Here is a 21681-nt window from a genome sequence, read left to right on the forward strand (position 1 = left end):
CACTTTACTGGCTAGAGATGCATTTTCACTTTTTATGCTCTTAAAAGACGTTTCAGACAGAGAGGAGGCCAAAAGTGGATTTTGTGAAAGTAAACATAATTTCAAAGATTTTTTTCAAAAAATGATATCAAACTGTGAAATCAACTGTCCTGATGCACTTTTTTGAAGAAAATCTTTGAAACTATATTTACAAATCTTTGAAACTATGTTTACAAATGATTGTTTACAAAATCAACTTTTGGCGTCTTCCCAGCCTGAAACATATTTTAAGAGCATAAAAGGCTGAGAAAGTACCTTAAACGAGTAAAGGTGTGTAGGCGTGTCAGGTTCTAAAACTGTGAAATCCAGCCACTTTTTTGAAGAAAATCTTTGAAACTTTCGACTGTCACTTGCGTCCATGAATCGAGAAGGACTTCTTACTGGAACTGAAATGATGTACTGGGATTAAACTCTTGTCAACAAAGAAAGGTTTTTTTCATAGCTGCGTGACGTTTTTATGAATAATATTTGATGGCTCGTGCTCTTGTGTGGTGGAATGCGTGGATCCGCTGCAGGCTTGCTGGATTGATTTGTCATGCTTTGTTGTCATATGAATATATATGTGACTGGTTCTTATGACTTTGTGGTTGTCATTGTGTTAATTACGTTGATTTGACTATGCATTGTCCGTTAATGACGTAGCGTCCCGTCATGCAATTCATGTATCTGCACCGTAGCTGTAGGACAGCACAGAAGGCCCAGGTATAAAATGCACGGCCCCCCACTGTAGGGGAATTGCCACAGAAGGTGCCAATAAACTAAGTGCTGTGACACAGTTAACATGTACTGTACAGGAGGAATTTGAGGTAGACAGCTTAAAAAGTAACTCTAGCTGTCTCTGAACTTTTAAGGTATTAAATCTCTTTTTGAGAGCTTTTGAGTATTTTGTGCATTTACTTCTGGATAGATATAATACACAAATATCACATAAAAAAGTATTACAACTCCATGAAAACCTTAATGCTAACTGCAAAAACAGTGTACTGTTCACATTAACTATTGCTAATATCAATGTCCGTTCCAACCACATCTACTGGCATAAAAACAGGAAGTCAGTGGTAAAGTAGTAAAGCCTGCATCTTGCTTGACTGCCTCTGTCAATTGTGACATTGACAAGAGGTGCGACTCCGCACCTGGTGCTGAAAAGTTGAGAATCTAATATATTAGATTCCGGCGTATGAAAGGAATGCAAGGGTTTGGCAGGTGACACGTTTTTATCGACGAGTACGCGGTGTGAAAATTGGATGTTTAGTAAAACTCACACTGTTGTGAGGAGGAACTCTGCTTTGTCTGTGTGCGTGCCTGTTCTCTCACTGCCGCCAGTTCATCAGTTTTAAGTTATCTAAATATTTTAAGTTGAAGTCCGCTCAAACAGACACACACGGATAACACGGAACAAAAAAACAAGACCGCATCATCTTTAATCTGTTGAGCTAAAATCAGTAAGCCACGCTTGCTCTGGTTACTGATAGCTACATGTATATATGCAGATTTACAGTGCACTGCGGTGTCATGTGTTCCCCGATTACCCGCAAAGTGGATGTCAACACAGTTAGCGCAGATGGGTTCAACAGTTTATGGCATCAGAAAAAGCCACATTCTGACAGATTAACTTCCAGCGTGTAATAGTAATAACACTCAATTCAGAGTTTATGAGTGTTATTTTACAGATCTGTTAAATTTTACTGTTGTAGGACAGAGTTTAACATATGTAATGGGCACTTAGTGGTGGTAATGTTTGCGATTACTTACTTACATTCAACTGTTTTACTGTTGTGTAGCCCTGGGGTTAATACATTCGGTTTTGAAGAAAACAACTTAAAACAATATTAACAGCAAACCATGGGTTAAACCAGAGTTAAAAAGGAAAACCTGAAAGGTTCAACCGCACCCTTCTATCCATGCTCGGAACTCTGGATCCAAAGCAAAAGCAGAAGTGGAGTCAGCACATCAGTCATTTGGTGCATGCATACAACCCAGAAACGAGGCAACTGGTTACTCAGATTATCTGCTGATGTTCGGAAGAGAAGCCCGCCTACCTGTGGATATATGTTTTGGAGTGTTTGAGGAGAGTGAAAAGAGTGTAACGTACCAGCAGTATATTACTAAGCTGAAAAGAGATCCCCACAAAGCCTACCAACTCGCCACAGAAGCTGCTGACAAGAATCACAAGAGGAACAAGAGAGCACATGACAAGCTGGTAAAAGAACAAGTCTTGGAAGAGGGAGACCGTGTGCTGCTGAGACACTTTGGTGTCACTGGAAAGCACAAGCTGAAGGATAAGTGGAGGTCAGGGCCCTACATCGTTGTTGGAAAGATGCCAAACCTTCCAGTCTACCAAGTGAAACCAGAAAGGGGAACAGGAGTTGTAAAAACATTGCACCGCAATCATCTGTTACCCATTGGCTATTTAGTGAGACTGCCTGCACAGAGTGATGAGCCAGAGCTGCCACCGAGGCCTGTGACAAGGACACAGCAGAGACGAGCTCAAAGCTCAACACAGATTGTCAATGACGAAGATCCTTCATTTTCCTCAGAGTCTGATGGTGAGGATGGGGACCCACCAATACCACTAGCAGTGGAGTGGAGAGATTTTTTGTCACAGCCAGAGTTTTTAACAAGACTGCAAGGTCAAGTCACGGATGAAGTCCAAGTTGTTTCACCAGTCAGAAACCTGGCAGCAGACAGCATAAATCAGGAGACTTTTACTGTTCCAGATGTTGATCTGCCTCCCACCACTGACGCAGAAGCAGACTGTTCTGCCCCCACATTTCTGTGTTGTAGAATTTCATTGCCTTTTCATCCTTCCCTCCTCTCTTGCCGTAGTTAGGGCCTCGTTGTTTTTGTATTTTAATGAAAGGACATGCTGCACTAACATTTCACCTCTTCTGTTTGGTAGCCTTGAGAGACCTTAGTCTGTGAGTATTTCGTTATGAAGCATGAGAACATATATTCTATTCTATTTGCTCTTTTAGTAAGCTTATAGCATTTGCGTTGTATTAAATGCTAATCGCGGTTAGCATTTCTGCATTAACGGTAATGTTAATATTAGCTTAGAAGCTAGCTAGTCGAACGTTCTTTCATGTTGGCTATATGCTGGATTGTTGTTATGTATTCATGTATGTGTATATGGACAGTTTGTAAGGCCATATTTCATATTGTGTTTCCACAGTTTTACAAAATTAAGATTCACACTAAAGTCCTGAAACTCTTCAACGGATGCCTGGGTCTTTATTTCACGGATCTACTGTTAGCTATCTGCTAAGCTTTCCTGCATAAAGCAAGAGCAGAATAGTAAAAAGACTAAATACTCAGTCTGCCATCAAACGAAAAGTGATTCCTTAACACTGCAGATCAGAAATACAGCTCAGCAAACAAGCTATTATGGAGGAACATAAAGAAGAAAATCCTCTGCTAGAAACATCAGATGGACAGTCTCAATACTCCTGCCATTCCAGACGCTCAACCCAATCTAGCCGTGCCTCAACACACAGTTCTGCTGCCACCAAGGCAAGAGCTAAAGCAGAAGCTGCCAGGGTCAAGGCTTCGTATGCTCAAAGAGAAGCAGACATGTTAATCAAACAGGCACGGATAGAGGCAGAAGAATTAAAGAGCAAAGCAGGAATTGAAGCGGAACAGCAAAGGAGGAAAACTGAACTGGAAGCGGAACAGCAGCGAAGGGCAGCTGAGCTACAGGCGAACCTCCATGTACTGAAAATTCAGGGCGCTGCTGAAGCAGCCATCGCAGAAGCTGAAATCCTTGAAGCAGCTTTTGAGGAAGAAGGTGGAGGACCATCAATGCAAAATGTGACAAAATTAGCTCCATATCCATCACCTCAGCGCACCAGCGAATATGTGCAACAACATTCTTGGGACCACGATCAGCAACAGCACCAACTTACAATACGAGAACCCATCTCTTCATCAATGCGCCAGCCAAACATGGACAACGATGATGTAGATAATCCTGGTATCCACATTGGTAGTCTGGGAAAAGTTAACGACCACACATTCTGAGAATTATCAGCACAACACCAGAGCATGAGCACAGCCAACCTTCAGCAAAGCCACGTGAGCCCTTTGAAGTTCCTCCAAGAAGAACGCCGCCCCCTCCAGACTCACTTTACACCGACTGAAGGTACAAACCACTTCATGCCTTCTAGAGCAACTCCGCGTGTTCAGTCAGACACAGCAGACTTAGCCAAATACCTAATTCGCAAAGAAATAGTGAGCTCTGGACTCCAACAATTTGATGATAGACCAGAGAACTACTGGGCATAGAAAGCCTCTTTTGTCAACTCCATCAGTGACCTGAACCTCAGCCCCAGGGAGGAGCTAGACATCCTGACGAAATGGCTTGGACCGCAGTCTGCGGAGCAGGCCAAATGCATCCGTGCAGTCAACATCCATAATGCTAGCTCAGGGCTCCAAATGGTTTGGCAGAGATTGGAGGAATGCTACGGTTCAGCTGAAATGATAGAAAACGCTCTGTTAAAGAAGTTAGAGGAGTTTCCTAAGATCTCAAACAAGGATAATGAGAAACTGAGGGAGCTAGGGGACCTGTTGCTCGAACTGGAGGCAGCTAGAAAAGATGGGTTCTTACCTGGACTCTCTTACCTCAACACATCCCGTGGAGTCAACCCCATCGCACTGAAGCTCCCCTATAACCTTATGGAGAAATGGATCTCGTTTGGCTCTAAATACAAAAATGACTATCGGATTCAATATCCTCCCTTTTGCGTCTTTGTAAAGTTCATCTGCGACCAGGCCAAGACACGAAATGATCCCAGCTTTGCCGAACTTACCATGGGTGGTTCCATCAGGAAAGATAACCCTCTGAAAAACATCAAAACATCTGTGTTCAGCAGGAAGACTGAGGTTTCCTTGGAAGGTGAAGTCAAGCAAAACAACATGGAGAGACAGTTTGAGGATCCAGACAGACTGTGTCCATTACATAATAAGCCACATCCACTAAGAAAATGTCGTGGGTTCCGCAGCAAGACTTTAGAGGACAGAAAAGCTTACCTGAAAGAGAAACGTATCTGTTTCAAGTGTTGCGACTCAACAAGTCACCTCGCCAAGGACTGTGACGAATCTGTGCAGTGCAAAGAGTGCAATAGCAACAGACACCCTTCTGCGCTTCACCCTGGGCCAGCGGTATGGAAAACAGTGAACTCTGCTACTAAAGAAGATCAAGGTGGGGAGTGTTGTGGAATATTTCTATGACTAGTCGGGAGAAGAGTATAAAGGTTTTTTAGTCAATATCAAATGAACAGATTCTTGATGAATGATCAAAGTGTGTAAAGTCAATTTATTGCGTTGCAAGCAAGGAGAGCAGTTTCACAGATACGTATTGCAGTAACCTGTGAGAGTGCCCCCAAGAATCATCTCCGTACATTCTTATTTATACCTTTACAAACAAAGGAGACAGTGAGAAGAAGAAGGGGACAAGTGGGGGACAAGTCATACATGTGCATCAGTGTCTGGTACATGTCCTCTTCATTACAGGAAGGCGCCTCATTCTCTGCCGCTGCCCTATATGGCTTGCATGTTTCTCGTCTTATGCTATTGCCCTATATGGAATGTTTTATGTCACAGCGGGCACTTTCCTCTTACAGAGTCTATACAGAGAACATGTTAGAACATATTTTACCGTTACAGGAGCAACAGGAAGACGAAACTCCAGAGGTTACGTCAAAGTGCACAGAAGTCTGTGGAGACTCAGTTGGCTCGCGATCATGTTCCAAAATATGCTTGGTCAGGGTCTACCCTGCAGGTCAAAGAGAGAAAGCGGTTAAAGTATATGCTGTCCTCGATGAACAGAGTAACAGGTCCTTGGCAAAGACTGAGCTACTCGACCTTTTTGACATTGGAGCAGGTGCCGCTCCATACATCCTTAAAACATGCTCAGGGGTCATTGAAACATCAGAACGGCGCGCCAGTAAACTCATAGTTGTGTCAATAGATGGCAACATACAGATCCCTCTCCCCACACTCATAGAGTGTGACATGATGCCTGATGACCGTTCAGAGATCCCCTCACCAGAGATAGCACATCTTTATCCCCACCTCAAGCCAGTGGCGGATAAAATCCCAGTCATTGATCCTGAGGCAGCCATTCTCCTTCTCCTTGGCAGAGACATACTACGTGTACACAAGGTGCGTAAACAGTACAATGGACCCAACAATGCACCATATGCTCAACAACTTGATCTTGGCTGGGTTATTGTTGGAGAAATATGTCTCAGAGGAGCACACAAGCCAAGCAGCATCAATGTCTACAGGACCAATATCCTACCTAATGGACGTACGTCTTCCCTTAGTCCATGTGCTAGTGTTATCCATGTCAAAGAGAAAGTTAACAAGAAGACATCAAGTCAGAGTAGTCAAACCTTTGCAGACACAGAGCTCCTGGAAGACGATGATCTTGGAAACAAAGTTTTTGACAGGACAAAAGATGAGAAAATGGCATTAACTATGGAAGATGAAGCCTTCCTTGAAATCATGGACAAAAATGTCTACATGAATGATGCAAACAGCTGGGTGGCTCCCTTACCATTCCGTTACCCAAGGCCTCATCTCCCGAATAATAGGGACCAAGCAGCAAAGCGTCTCTATTCTCTGGGTCGCACACTGGAAAGAAAGCCAGGAGTGAAAAAACAATACTTTGACTTCATGCAAAAGATCTTTGAGTCAGGCCAGGCAGAGCTAGCTCCGCCATTGGAGAAGAATCAAGAGTGTTGGTACCTACCTGCATTTGGTGTCTACCACCTTCAGAAGCCAGATCAGATACGTGTGGCGTTTGATTCCAGTGCCAAGCACGAAGGCATCTCTCTCAACGACATCCTCTTGAAGGGACCAGATTTGAATAACACTCTTCTTGGAGTACCTATCCGCTTCCGCAGGGAGACGATTGCAGTCACATCAGACGTTCAGCAGATGTTTTACTGTTTCACAGTCTGTGAGGACCACCGTGACTTCCTGAAATTCTTGTGGTTTGAAGGCAACGACTTCACAAAACCAGTGACAGAGTACCGAATGACAATACATGTGTTCGGTAACAGCCCCTCACCAGCTGTGGTGATTTATGGCTTAAGACGCGCAGCGCAAGGACACACAGAACATGGTACAGATGCTAAGCAGTTCGCCATGAGAAACTTTTATGTGGATGATGGACTGGCCTCATTTTCCACTGTGGATGAAGCCATCAATATTCTGAAAAGAACAAGGGAGATGTTAGCCGAGTCAAGCATCAGGCTGCATAAAATAGCATCCAACAGCAGCAGAATCATGAACGCAAGACCCTTAGTTCCAGTGTCCTCCGATCCTGAGATGCCAGCAGTTTTCACACCCGCAATGCTGCTCACTCAGAAGACTGACACAGGGTCGGCTCCATCAGGGAAGATGGATCTCAAGGATCTCTATAACAAACAGTGGAGGCAAGTCCAAAACCTTCTGGAGACGCTGGAAGCAAGAATACTTGGTGACCCTCCAGCCTCGCAAGAAGTGGCAATCCGAAAGACCAAACTTGCAAGTTGGAGATGTGGTACTCCTCAAAGACACTCAAGTTAAGAGAAACGAGTGGCCCACAGGACTTATTGTTGAGACCACTCCAAGCCGTGATGGCAGAGTTCGGAAAGTTAATGTCAGGATCATCAGAGACGGTACCCCAAAGGTGTATTCAAGACCTGTTACCGAAGTTGTACTGCTCCTCAGTGAGGGAATATAAGTGGTATTATAAAATACCAGGCGGGGAGTGTTCTGCCCCCACATTTCTGTGTTGTAGAATTTCATTGCCTTTTCATCCATCCCTCCTCTCTTGCCGTAGTTAGGGCCTCGTTGTTTTTGTATTTTAATGAAAGGACATGCTGCACTAACATTTCACCTCTTCTGTTTGGTAGCCTTGAGAGACCTTAGTCTGTGAGTATTTCGTTATGAAGCATGAGAACATATATTCTATTCTATTTTATTTGCTCTTTTAGTAAGCTTATAGCATTTGCGTTGTATTAAATGCTAATCGCGGTTAGCATTTCTGCATTAACGGTAATGTTAATATTAGCTTAGAAGCTAGCTAGTCGTACGTTCTTTCATGTTGGCTATATGCTGGATTGTTGTTATGTATTCATGTATGTATATATGGACAGTTTGTAAGGCCATATTTCATATTGTGTTTCCACAGTTTTACAAAATTAAGATTCACACTAAAGTCCCAGTATCATATTTCAGCTTTTCACAAAGACAGACGAAAGAAAAAGCAAAAACACATTGAGGAACAGAGGATAGTGCAACACAAATTACCCCTGATAGGTACACAAATATGTTGCACCCATTTTATGTAGCACCCCAACAGAGAGTCTATAGAGAGTAGACCTACACTGGAATGATGGGGCGTTTGGGTTCTGAACTCCTAAGGTAGTTACCACGAAGGTTTACCTGATTATTGTGAATTTATATTACCCTCCGAATAACAAAGAAACTGTCAAACTTAGCAATAATTAAATAACTGACCACAGACAACTGATTGGGATGAAAAAATAAATACAAGTTTACTGACAGCTTTTGAAAATGTTCAAATAATAATTACCCTTTCGGGGGACAAGAAAAACAAAACAACAATAACACCTTACAGTATGACAGAATACTCAAATTGACTTTAAAACACTCATGGGCCCACACACACTCACATTACAATAATTAACAAGGTCATACAACGATCAAACTCTTTTAAGATAATAATTGGGCAAACTGTTTTTTATAGCAAAATCAAATAGATGCAGATTGTAAGAAGACCTATTCTTGTATTGTCGGCAAATGCCACCTAAATGCAAGTACGGTGATTTTTACCTGGTCAATGCTACAAGCAGACTTTAATGGAGTAATGCAAATGCTAAGAAACGTGATGTACATCAGAATTTTTAACAATACCTTTGTATATGTTGTGGCTGCTTCCACCTGGTACTCAAGGGCCAGGGCAGGGGTGAAATCTGGCATAGGAGGTAAATATGTGATTACCACACAGCATTCTGTGGACAACATCCAGGTGGATGCTGTCCAGGCATCCACCTGGATGTGTTCGCAGATATACATACATACAATAAACGTATGCTGTACATGATTTTAAAAGTCCAATCGTGGCAAGTGAGCATATTTGTTTAATCATTGTTATTATAAACTGCAAAACTTACAATCCGTGCCTCTCCACCAAGTCAGAGACGCAAACTTTGACGAGTTTCAGCTTGTTTTTTTCTGTAACAATGCCCTGAGTTTGGAGTTCCTCAAATATTTCAGGAACTTTCTTTTCGAGGCGAGGCCTCAATCCATCTTGTACATCCGGCTCCTTTTTAGGCTGAAAAGAGAACTAACGTTAACGTTACTCCACTTCTGACGGAACAATGAATTAAATATAACAACGATAGGTTATGTTCAAAATTTCTCAAATAAAACGCAAAGGAAAAAGCCCCCCTCCTTGTTCAGATGAGAAGAAGCATGCAGAGGAGAAGAGAAAAGCCCCCCTGCTCTCTTTCTTCCATCATTAAGCTGGGCCGAATCATCTGGTTGAAGTTTAAATCAAAAGGAATTTAATATACTAACAAAAGCAAATGCAGTTACAAACTGAATTAAACTATCAATAGTAATATTTCATGAAATAGAGGCCCCATCCGCACCATACGACAGACTGGTGTGTCCGCCTCATGGTCCAGATGAAAGGGTCTGATTTTCTCCGGGGATTCACAGTTTCTTTGTCTCTCCAAAGTCTCTGAAATGTCTCATATTCGCCCATCGATCAGCTCAGTGATTGGCTGAACCCTTCGGACTTCAGTCGGCCACTTCCTTGACCAATTCCTCCCCCCTTCTTGAAGGCTGTGCTCAGAAACTCTTCAGCAACATCCCCCTCTCTCTGACTTTATGGCGGTGTCATAAATTCTCTGGTTTCTCACAGTGCACAACAAATTCAGTAACTCTCCCTTTAGTGTAAACCTTCTACAAGTAAACATATTGTAACACATATTATCCATCGCTAGCTTTAAACTTAACTTCATCACACTAGACTTGACCAACCGAGTTGCTAGATCACAAATGCTAACATGAACGAACTTGACATGACATAACGCTCATCATGATGGCCAGAACATAATTTAAGAACCCAAACAAAGAAGCTAGCTAACGTTAGCTATCCGACATCACCTAGCAGACTCATTAACTTTTCTTCAGCTAACTAGCTTAATATGAGCTGATAGCTAATGTTAGACAGTTGGCAAACTTAAGAGATCTAACTCACTTAAATTAATCTTTGCCGATATCCAACCAGCTCTGCGTCATCACAGTGTGTGCAGACGTTCGCTCCATTCCGCAGCGCCCGGAGCTCCCCGCCCATCAGCCGGCAAGCGGGCAGGGAGCTCCGAGCGCTGCAACACGGGGCGAAGAGTTTGGCCGGGCACTGCTGGACTGCACACACTACGTGTGCCTCAGGACAGTTGATTTCACAGTTTTATGTCTTTTATGTCTTTTATGTCTTTTTCATGAATATCTGCATTCAGCACTTTTCACTTTTTATGCTCTTAAAAGACGTTTCAGGCAGAGAGGAGGCCAAAAGTTGATTTTGTGAAAGTAAACATAGTTTCAAAGATTTATTCTATAAAGTACCTCAGGATAGTTGATTTCACAGTTTGATGGCATTTTCACTTTTTATGCTCTTAAAAGACGTTTCAGGCAGAGAGGAGGCCAAAAGTTGATTTTGTGAAAGTAAACATAGTTTCAAAGATTTATTCTACAAAGTACCTCAGGATAGTTGATGTCACAGTTTGATGGCATTTTCATGAATATCTGCAGCACTTTACTGGCAAGACATACATTTTCACTTTTTATGCTCTTAAAAGACGTTTCAGGCAGAGAGGAGGCCAAAAGTTGATTTTGTGAAAGTAAACATAGTTTCAAAGATTTATTCTACAAAGTACCTCAGGATAGTTGATTTCACAGTTTGATGGCATTTTCATGAATATCTGCAGCACTTTACTGGCTAGAAATACATTTTCACTTTTTATGCTCTTAAAAGACGTTTCAGGCAGAGAGGAGGCCAAAAGTTGATTTTGTGAAAGTAAACATAGTTTCAAAGATTTATTCTATAAAGTACCTCAGGATAGTTGATTTCACAGTTTGATGGCATTTTCACTTTTTATGCTCTTAAAAGACGTTTCAGGCAGAGAGGAGGCCAAAAGTTGATTTTGTGAAAGTAAACATAGTTTCAAAGATTTATTCTACAAAGTACCTCAGGATAGTTGATTTCACAGTTTGATGGCATTTTCATGAATATCTGCAGCACTTTACTGGCTAGACATACATTTTCACTTTTTATGCTCTTAAAAGACGTTTCAGGCAGAGAGGAGGCCAAAAGTTGATTTTGTGAAAGTAAACATAGTTTCAAAGATTTATTCTACAAAGTACCTCAGGATAGTTGATTTCACAGTTTGATGGCATTTTCATGAATATCTGCAGCACTTTACTGGCTAGACATACATTTTCACTTTTTATGCTCTTAAAAGACGTTTCAGGCAGAGAGGAGGCCAAAAGTTGATTTTGTGAAAGTAAACATAGTTTCAAAGATTTTCTTCAAAAAAGTACCTCAGGACAGTTGTCACAGTTTGATGGCATTTTCATGAATTTCTGCAGCTTTCAGTACTTTACTGCCTAGAGATGCATTTTCACTTTTTATGCTCTTAAAAGACGTTTCAGGCAGAGAGGAGGCCAAAAGTTGATTTTGTGAAAGTAAACATAGTTTCAAAGATTTATTCTACAAAGTACCTCAGGATAGTTGATTTCACAGTTTGATGGCATTTTCATGAATATCTGCAGCACTTTACTGGCTAGACATACATTTTCACTTTTTATGCTCTTAAAAGACGTTTCAGGCAGAGAGGAGGCCAAAAGTTGATTTTGTGAAAGTAAACATAGTTTCAAAGATTTATTCTACAAAGTACCTCAGGATAGTTGATTTCACAGTTTGATGGCATTTTCACTTTTCATGCTCTTAAAAGACGTTTCAGGCAGAGAGGAGGCCAAAAGTGGATTTTGTGAAAGTAAACATAGTTTCATAGATTTCTTCTACAAAGTACCTCAGGATAGTTGATTTCACAGTTTGATGTCATTTTCATGAATTTCTGCAGCACTTTACTGGCTAGAGATGCATTTTCACTTTTTATGCTCTTAAAAGACGTTTCAGGCAGAGAGGAGGCCAAAAGTGGATTTTGTGAAAGTAAACATAGTTTCAAAGATTTTCTTCAAAAAAGTACCTCAGGACAGTTGATTTCACGGTTTGATGGCATTTTCATGAATATCTGCAGCACTTTATTGCCTAGAGATGCATTTTCACTTTTTAAGGTCTTAAACCACGTTTCAGGCAGAGAGGACGCCAAAAGTTGATTTTGTGAAAGTAAACATAGTTTCATAGATTTCTTCTACAAAGTACCTCAGGATAGTTGATTTCACAGTTTGATGGCATTTTCATGAATTTCTGCAGCACTTTATTGCCTAGAGATGCATTTTCACTTTTTAAGGTCTTAAACCACGTTTCAGGCAGAGAGGACGCCAAAAGTTGATTTTGTGAAAGTAAACATAGTTTCAAAGATTTTCTTCAAAAAAAGTGAAAATTATATCAAACTGTGAAATCAACTGTCCTGATGCACTTTTTTGAAGAAAATCTTTGAAACTATGTTTACAAATCTTTGAAACTATGTTTACAAATGATTGTTTACAAAATCAACTTTTGGCGTCTTCCCAGCCTGAAACATATTTTAAGAGCATAAAAGGCTGAGAATGTACCTTAAACGAGTAAAGGTGTTTAGGCGTGTCAGGTTCTAAAACTGTGAAATCCAGCCACTTTTTTGAAGAAAATCTTTGGAACTTTCGACTGTCACTTGCGTCCATGAATCGAGAAGGACTTCTTACTGGAACTGAAATGATGTACTGGGATTAAACTCTTGTCAACAAAGAAAGGTTTTTTTCATAGCTGCAGTGACGTTTTTATGAATAATATTTGATGGCTCGTGCTCTTGTGTGGTGGAATGCGTGGATCCGCTGCAGGCTTGCTGGATTGATTTGTCATGCTTTGTTGTCATATGAATATATATGTGACTGGTTCTTATGACTTTGTGGTTGTCATTGTGTTAATTACGTTGATTTGACTATGCATTGTCCGTTAATGACGTAGCGTCCCGTCATGCAATTCATGTATCTGCACCGTAGCTGTAGGACAGCACAGAAGGCCCAGGTATAAAATGCACGGCCCCCCACTGTAGGGGAATTGCCACAGAAGGTGCCAATAAACTAAGTGCTGTGACACAGTTAACATGTACTGTACAGGAGGAATTTGAGGTAGACAGCTTAAAAAGTAACTCTAGCTGTCTCTGAACTTTTAAGGTATTAAATCTCTTTTTGAGAGCTTTTGAGTCTTTTGTGCATTTACTTCTGGATAGATATAATACACAAATATCACATAAAAAAGTATTACAACTCCATGAAAACCTTAATGCTAACTGCAAAAACAGTGTACTGTTCACATTACTATACAGTACAGTTCATACTTAACAATTGGTATATTTTATGGAAATTGAAAGTTTGGAAGGTTTTTTTTTTTTACGTACACTTAGGTTAAAGTCTGCCCTTTCCAGCAAACTGATGTCTGAACTGGAATATAAATAAGGTTTTGCTCCCAGGCGAGCAAATGTAAATAACACGGGGAAAAAATGATACAATGCAAACATTGATCTCTTGTTGTTGCTCTGTTGTTGAATGAGGAGGAGGGGAAAATGATATAGTTCACCGTAATTAACTATTGCTAATATCAATGTCCGTTCCAACCACATCTACTGGCATAAAAACAGGAAGTCAGTGGTAAAGTAGTAAAGCCTGCATCTTGCTTGACTGCCTCTGTCAATTGTGACATTGACAAGAGGTGCGACTCCGCACCTGGTGCTGAAAAGTTGAGAATCTAATATATTAGATTCCGGCGTATGAAAGGAATGCAAGGGTTTGGCAGGTGACACGTTTTTATCGACACGTACTCGGTGTGAAAATTGGATGTTTAGTAAAACTCACACTGTTGTGAGGAGGAACTCTGCTTTGTCTGTGTGCGTGCCTGTTCTCTCACTGCCGCCAGTTCATCAGTTTTAAGTTATCTAAATATTTTAAGTTGAAGTCCGCTCAAACAGACACACACGGATAACACGGAACAAAAAAACAAGACCGCATCATCTTTAATCTGTAGAGCTAAAATCAGTAAGCCACGCTTGCTCTGGTTACTGATAGCTACATGTATATATGCAGATTTACAGTGCACTGCGGTGTCATGTGTTCCCCGATTACCCGCAAAGTGGATGTCAACACAGTTAGCGCAGATGGGTTCAACAGTTTATGGCATCAGAAAAAGCCACATTCTGACAGATTAACTTCCAGCGTGTAATAGTAATAACACTCAATTCAGACTTTATGAGTGTTATTTTACAGATCTGTTAAATTTTACTGTTGTAGGACAGAGTTTAACATATGTAATGGGCACTTAGTGGTGGTAATGTTTGCGATTACTTACTTACATTCAACTGTTTTACTGTTGTGTAGCCCTGGGGTTAATACATTCGGTTTTGAAGAAAACAACTTAAAACAATATTAACAGCAAACCATGGGTTAAACCAGAGTTAAAAAGGAAAACCTGAAAGGTTCAACCGCACCCTTCTATCCATGCTCGGAACTCTGGATCCAAAGCAAAAGCAGAAGTGGAGTCAGCACATCAGTCATTTGGTGCATGCATACAACCCAGAAACGAGGCAACTGGTTACTCAGATTATCTGCTGATGTTCGGAAGAGAAGCCCGCCTACCTGTGGATATATGTTTTGGAGTGTTTGAGGAGAGTGAAAAGAGTGTAACGTACCAGCAGTATATTACTAAGCTGAAAAGAGATCCCCACAAAGCCTACCAACTCGCCACAGAAGCTGCTGACAAGAATCACAAGAGGAACAAGAGAGCACATGACAAGCTGGTAAAAGAACAAGTCTTGGAAGAGGGAGACCGTGTGCTGCTGAGACACTTTGGTGTCACTGGAAAGCACAAGCTGAAGGATAAGTGGAGGTCAGGGCCCTACATCGTTGTTGGAAAGATGCCAAACCTTCCAGTCTACCAAGTGAAACCAGAAAGGGGAACAGGAGTTGTAAAAACATTGCACCGCAATCATCTGTTACCCATTGGCTATTTAGTGAGACTGCCTGCACAGAGTGATGAGCCAGAGCTGCCACCGAGGCCTGTGACAAGGACACAGCAGAGACGAGCTCAAAGCTCAACACAGATTGTCAATGACGAAGATCCTTCATTTTCCTCAGAGTCTGATGGTGAGGATGGGGACCCACCAATACCACTAGCAGTGGAGTGGAGAGATTTTTTGTCACAGCCAGAGTTTTTAACAAGACTGCAAGGTCCAGTCACGGATGAAGTCCAAGTTGTTTCACCAGTCAGAAACCTGGCAGCAGACAGCATAAATCAGGAGACTTTTACTGTTCCAGATGTTGATCTGCCTCCCACCACTGACGCAGAAGCAGACTGTTCTGCCCCCACATTTCTGTGTTGTAGAATTTCATTGCCTTTTCATCCATCCCTCCTCTCTTGCCGTAGTTAGGGCCTCGTTGTTTTTGTATTTTAATGAAAGGACATGCTGCACTAACATTTCACCTCTGCTGTTTGGTAGCCTTGAGAGACCTTAGTCTGTGAGTATTTCGTTATGAAGCATGAGAACATATATTCTATTCTATTTGCTCTTTTAGTAAGCTTATAGCATTTGCGTTGTATTAAATGCTAATCGCGGTTAGCATTTCTGCATTAACGGTAATGTTAATATTAGCTTAGAAGCTAGCTAGTCGAACGTTCTTTCATGTTGGCTATATGCTGGATTGTTGTTATGTATTCATGTATGTATATATGGACAGTTTGTAAGGCCATATTTCATATTGTGTTTCCACAGTTTTACAAAATTAAGATTCACACTAAAGTCCCAGTATCATATTTCAGCTTTTCACAAAGACAGACGAAAGAAAAAGCAAAAACACATTGAGGAACAGAGGATAGTGCAACACAAATTACCCCTGATAGGTACACAAATATGTTGCACCCATTTTATGTAGCACCCCAACAGAGAGTCTATAGAGAGTAGACCTACACTGGAATGATGGGGCGTTTGGGTTCTGAACTCCTAAGGTAGTTACCACGAAGGTTTACCTGATTATTGTGAATTTATATTATTTATATTTGTTTTAGATTCAATCCCTGTAGTCCGTACGAACAGATTAAGTTTCTCTAAACCTTGTAGTTTGATGAGGACATCAAATATTTTAGAAGAGGCCGAGTGTAGCCCTGGGGTTAATACGTTAGGTTTTGAAGAAAACAACTTAAAACAATATTAACGGCAAACCATGGGTTAAACCAGAGTTAAAAAGGAAAAACCCACTGATAGTGTTTTCAGTTTGAGCAATGTGTTTTGATGTCATTCAGCCCCACCTACGACCAATTAACATTGGTCGTAGGTGAAGGAGAGGGCGGGGTTAAGAGAAAGAACGGGAAAGAAGCGGGAAGAAAGGGGAACCGCGAAGAAGGGCTGAGAGAGAAGAGAGGGGATATATAAAGAAAGCCAGAGAAATGTGAGTGTCGATAGTTTTGTTTTAAATGTTTAGGTTACAGAATAAAACTCTTTCGCTGTTAGACAGCGCGGTAGTTTGTTTGTTGGTTTGTTAGTCTCAGTAGACTGTTTGTAGAGTTTTTGTATAAGTTTTGCTGGATAAACTACAAGTTGCTGAGTCACTGGACGGGAGGACGCGATCGCGGACCGAAACAGACTGTTGGTGTGTTCCTGGTGAGGATTTCACCGCTGTGGCCGTCACCTCCGCTGTCGGCGCGTTTTGTTTTTTGGACGATACTGTTTTTTTCTCAAGGACTGACATTGAAAGTTGAGAGTTTTTGCTGTGTAACTGTGTCGGTTGAGGATGAGGATTCGGGAGGCAGCACCGCCCCAGATAGCAAAATTCATCCGGCCCATTGTTGGGCCACATGATTGCGTTTCTTCTGGCCCAGTATACGCCCGGGTCCTCGGTCCGAAACTGGCCAATATACAGCATGACTGTCAGATGAAACGTAAGTGGGCCTGACCTGGCCCGATGCGTTTAAACATATTGTAAAATGCTGTGGCCCAGTTCTGGCCCACATACTACAACATTCTAACTTTTTATAATTAACCCCAGCTTTGGCCCAGCTCTGGCCCACATACTGATATCAGATTACGAATGTGCTGCTGGCCCAGACCTGGCCTATGTACTGCATTATGGGTTGTCTTGTTGCCATGGAGACCTAAAATCCCACCCCACCTCTGGGCTAACCTCTGTTGCACAGGGTATTTTTGCATTTCTTTCATCATGTGTCTTAAAAGCTGAAACATGATACTCGTTTTTTCTGTAAATTAATAATGTTAATACAATTTCGCTGAGCTGCAATTTTTAAATGCTAAAATGTTGCCATGATGTGTACACACAAACATTAGAAAGTGCTAATACATTGTAGATTGCATCTTGCTTAAAATATAAAGAAAATACCAAAATACCCAGTATCATATTTCAGCTTTTCACAAAGACAGACGAAAGAAAAAGCAAAAACACATTGAGGAACAGAGGATAGTGCAACACAAATTACCCCTGATAGGTACACAAATATGTTGCACCCATTTTATGTAGCACCCCAACACTCTATAGAGAGTAGACCTACACTGGAATGATGGGGCGTTTGGGTTCTGAACTCCTAAGGTAGTTACCACGAAGGTTTACCTGATTATTGTGAATTTATATTACCCTCCGAATAACAAAGAAACTGTCAAACTTAGCAATAATTAAATAACTGACCACAGACAACTGATTGGGATGAAAAAATAAATATAAGTTTACTGACAGCTTTTGAAAATGTTCAAATAATAATTACCCTTTCGGGGGACAAGAAAAACAAAACAACAATAACACCTTACAGTATGACAGAATACTCAAATTGACTTTAAAACACTCATGGGCCCACACACACTCACATTACAATAATTAACAAGGTAATACAACGATCAAACTCTTTTAAGATAATAATTGGGCAAACTGTTTTTTATAGCAAAATCAAATAGATGCAGATTGTAAGAAGACCTATTCTTGTATTGTCGGCAAATGCCACCTAAATGCAAGTACGGTGATTTTTACCTGGTCAATGCTACAAGCAGACTTTAATGGAGTAATGCAAATGCTAAGAAACGTGATGTACATCAGAATTTTTAACAATACCTTTGTATATGTTGTGGCTGCTTCCACCTGGTACTCAAGGGCCGGGGTGAAATCTGGCATGGGAGGTAAATATGTGATTACCACACAGCATTCTGTGGACAACATCCAGGTGGATGCTGTCCAGGCATCCACCTGGATGTGTTCGCAGATATACATACATACAATAAACGTATGCTGTACATGATTTTAAAAGTCCAATCGTGGCAAGTGAGCATATTTGTTTAATCACTGTTATTATAAACTGCAAAACTTACAATCCGTGCCTCTCCACCAAGTCAGAGACGCAAACTTTGACGAGTTTCAGCCTGTTTTTTTCTGTAACAATGCCCTGAGTTTGGAGTTCCTCAAATATTTCAGGAACTTTCTTTTCGAGGCGAGGCCTCAATCCATCTTGTACATCTGGCTCCTTTTTAGGCTGAAAAGAGAACTAACGTTAACGTTACTCCACTTCTGACGGAACAATGAATTAAATATAACAACGATAGGTTATGTTCAAAATTTCTCAAATACAACGCAAAGGAAAAAGCCCCCCTCCTTGTTCAGATGAGAAGAAGCATGCAGAGGAGAAGAGAAAAGCCCCCCTGCTCTCTTTCTTCCATCATTAAGCTGGGCCGAATCATCTGGTTGAAGTTTAAATCAAAAGGAATTTAATATACTAACAAAAGCAAATGCAGTTACAAACTGAATTAAACTATCAATAGTAATATTTCATGAAATAGAGGCCCCATCCGCACCACACGACAGACTGGTGTGTCCGCCTCATGGTCCAGATGAAAGGGTCTGATTTTCTCCGGGGATTCACAGTTTCTTTGTCTCTCCAAAGTCTCTGAAATGTCTCATATTCGCCCATCGATCAGCTCAGTGATTGGCTGAACCCTTCGGACTTCAGTCGGCCACTTCCTTGACCAATTCCTCCCCCCTTCTTGAAGGCTGTGCTCAGAAACTCTTCAGCAACATCCCCCTCTCTCTGACTTTATGGCGGTGTCATAAATTCTCTGGTTTCTCACAGTGCACAACAAATTCAGTAACTCTCCCTTTAGTGTAAACCTTCTACAAGTAAACATATTGTAACACATATTATCCATCGCTAGCTTTAAACTTAACTTCCTCACACTAGACTTGACCAACCGAGTTGCTAGATCACAAATGCTAACATGAACGAACTTGACATGACATAACGCTCATCATGATGGCCAGAACATAATTTAAGAACCCAAACAAAGAAGCTAGCTAACGTTAGCTATCCGACATCAGACTCATTAACTTTTCTTCAGCTAACTAGCTTAATATGAGCTGATAGCTAAAGTTAGACAGTTGGCAAACTTAAGAGATCTAACTCACTTAAATTAATCTTTGCCGATATCCAACCAGCTCTGCGTCATCACAGTGTGTGCAGACGTTCGCTCCATTCCGCAGCGCCCGGAGCTCCCCGCCCATCAGCCGGCAAGCGGGCAGGGAGCTCCGAGCGCTGCAACACGGGGCGAAGAGTTTGGCCGGGCACTGCTGGACTGCACACACTACGTGTGCCTCAGGACAGTTGATTTCACAGGTTTATGTCTTTTATGTCTTTTATGTCTTTTTCATGAATATCTGCATTCAGCACTTTTCACTTTTTATGCTCTTCAAATAAGTTTCAGGCTGGGAAGAGGCCAAAAGTGGATTTTGTGAAAGGAAACATAGTTTCAAAGATGTTCTTCAAAAAGTGGATTTTGTGAAAGTAAACATTTTTCAAAGTATTTTTTCAAACAGTTGATTTCACAGTTTGATGTAATTTTCATGAATTTCTGAAGCTTTAAGGACTTTACTGTGCAAGTGATGCATTTTCACTTTGTATGCTCTTAAAAGACGTTTCAGGCAGAGAGAAGGCCAAAAGTTGATTTTGTGAAAGTAAACATAGTTTCAAAGATTTATTCTACAAAGTACCTCAGGACAGTTGATTTCACAGTTTGATGGCATTTTCATGAATTTCTGCAGCTTTCAGTACTTTACTGCCAAGAGATGCATTTTCACTTTTTATGGGCTTAAAAGACGTTTCAGGCAGAGAGGAGGCCAAAAGTTGATTTTGTGAAAGTAAACATAGTTTCAAAGATTTATTCTACAAAGTACCTCAGGATAGTTGATTTCACAGTTTGATGGCATTTTCATGAATATCTGCAGCACTTTACTGGCTAGACATGCATTTTCACTTTTTATGCTCTTAAAAGACGTTTCAGGCAGAGAGGAGGCCAAAAGTTGATTTTGTGAAAGTAAACATAATTTCAAAGATGTTCTTCAATGAAGTGCCTCAGGACAGTTGATTTCACAGTTTGATGGCATTTTCATGAATTTCTGCAGCACTTTATTGCCTAGAGATGCATTTTCACTTTTTAAGGTCTTAAACCACGTTTCAGGCAGAGAGGAGGCCAAAAGTTGATTTTGTGAAAGTAAACATAGTTGCAAAGATTTTCTTTAAAAAAGTACCTCAGGACAGTAGATTTCACAGTTTGAAGGCATTTTCATGAATATCTGCAGCACTTTACTGGCTAGAGATGCATTTTCACTTTTTATGCTCTTAAAAGACGTTTCAGGCAGAGAGGAGGCCAAAAGTTGATTTTGTGAAAGTAAACATAGTATCAAAGATTTCTTCTACAAAGTACGTCAGGATAGTTGATTTCACAGTTTGATGGCATTTTCATGAATTTCTGCAGCACTCTATTGCCTAGAGATACATTTTCACTTTTTAAGGTCTTAAACCACGTTTCAGGCAGAGAGGAGGCCAAAAGTTGATTTTGTGAAAGTAAACATAGTTTCAAAGATTTGTTCAAAAAAGTACCTCAGGACAGTTGAGTTCACAGTTTGATGGCATTTTCATGAATTTCTGCAGCTTTCAGTACTTTACTGCCAAGAGATGCATTTTCACTTTTTATGCTCTTAAAAGACGTTTCAGGCAGAGAGGAGGCCAAAAGTTGATTTTGTGAAAGTAAACATAGTTTCAAAGATGTTCTTCAATGAAGTGCCTCAGGACAGTTGATTTCACAGTTTGATGGCATTTTCATGAATTTCTGCAGCACTTTATTGCCTAGAGATGCATTTTCACGTTTTAAGGTCTTAAACCACGTTTCAGGCAGAGAGGAGGCCAAAAGTTGATTTTGTGAAAGTAAACATAGTTTCAAAGATGTTCTTCAATGAAGTGCCTCAGGACAGTTGATTTCACAGTTTGATGGCATTTTCATGAATTTCTGCAGCACTTTATTGCCTAGAGATGCATTTTCACGTTTTAAGGTCTTAAACCACGTTTCAGGCAGAGAGGAGGCCAAAAGTTGA

Source organism: Anarhichas minor, unplaced genomic scaffold, assembly GCF_050575085.1.
Source record: "Anarhichas minor isolate MPS153535 unplaced genomic scaffold, ASM5057508v1 ptg000008l, whole genome shotgun sequence".
Taxonomy (NCBI): domain Eukaryota; kingdom Metazoa; phylum Chordata; class Actinopteri; order Perciformes; family Anarhichadidae; genus Anarhichas; species Anarhichas minor.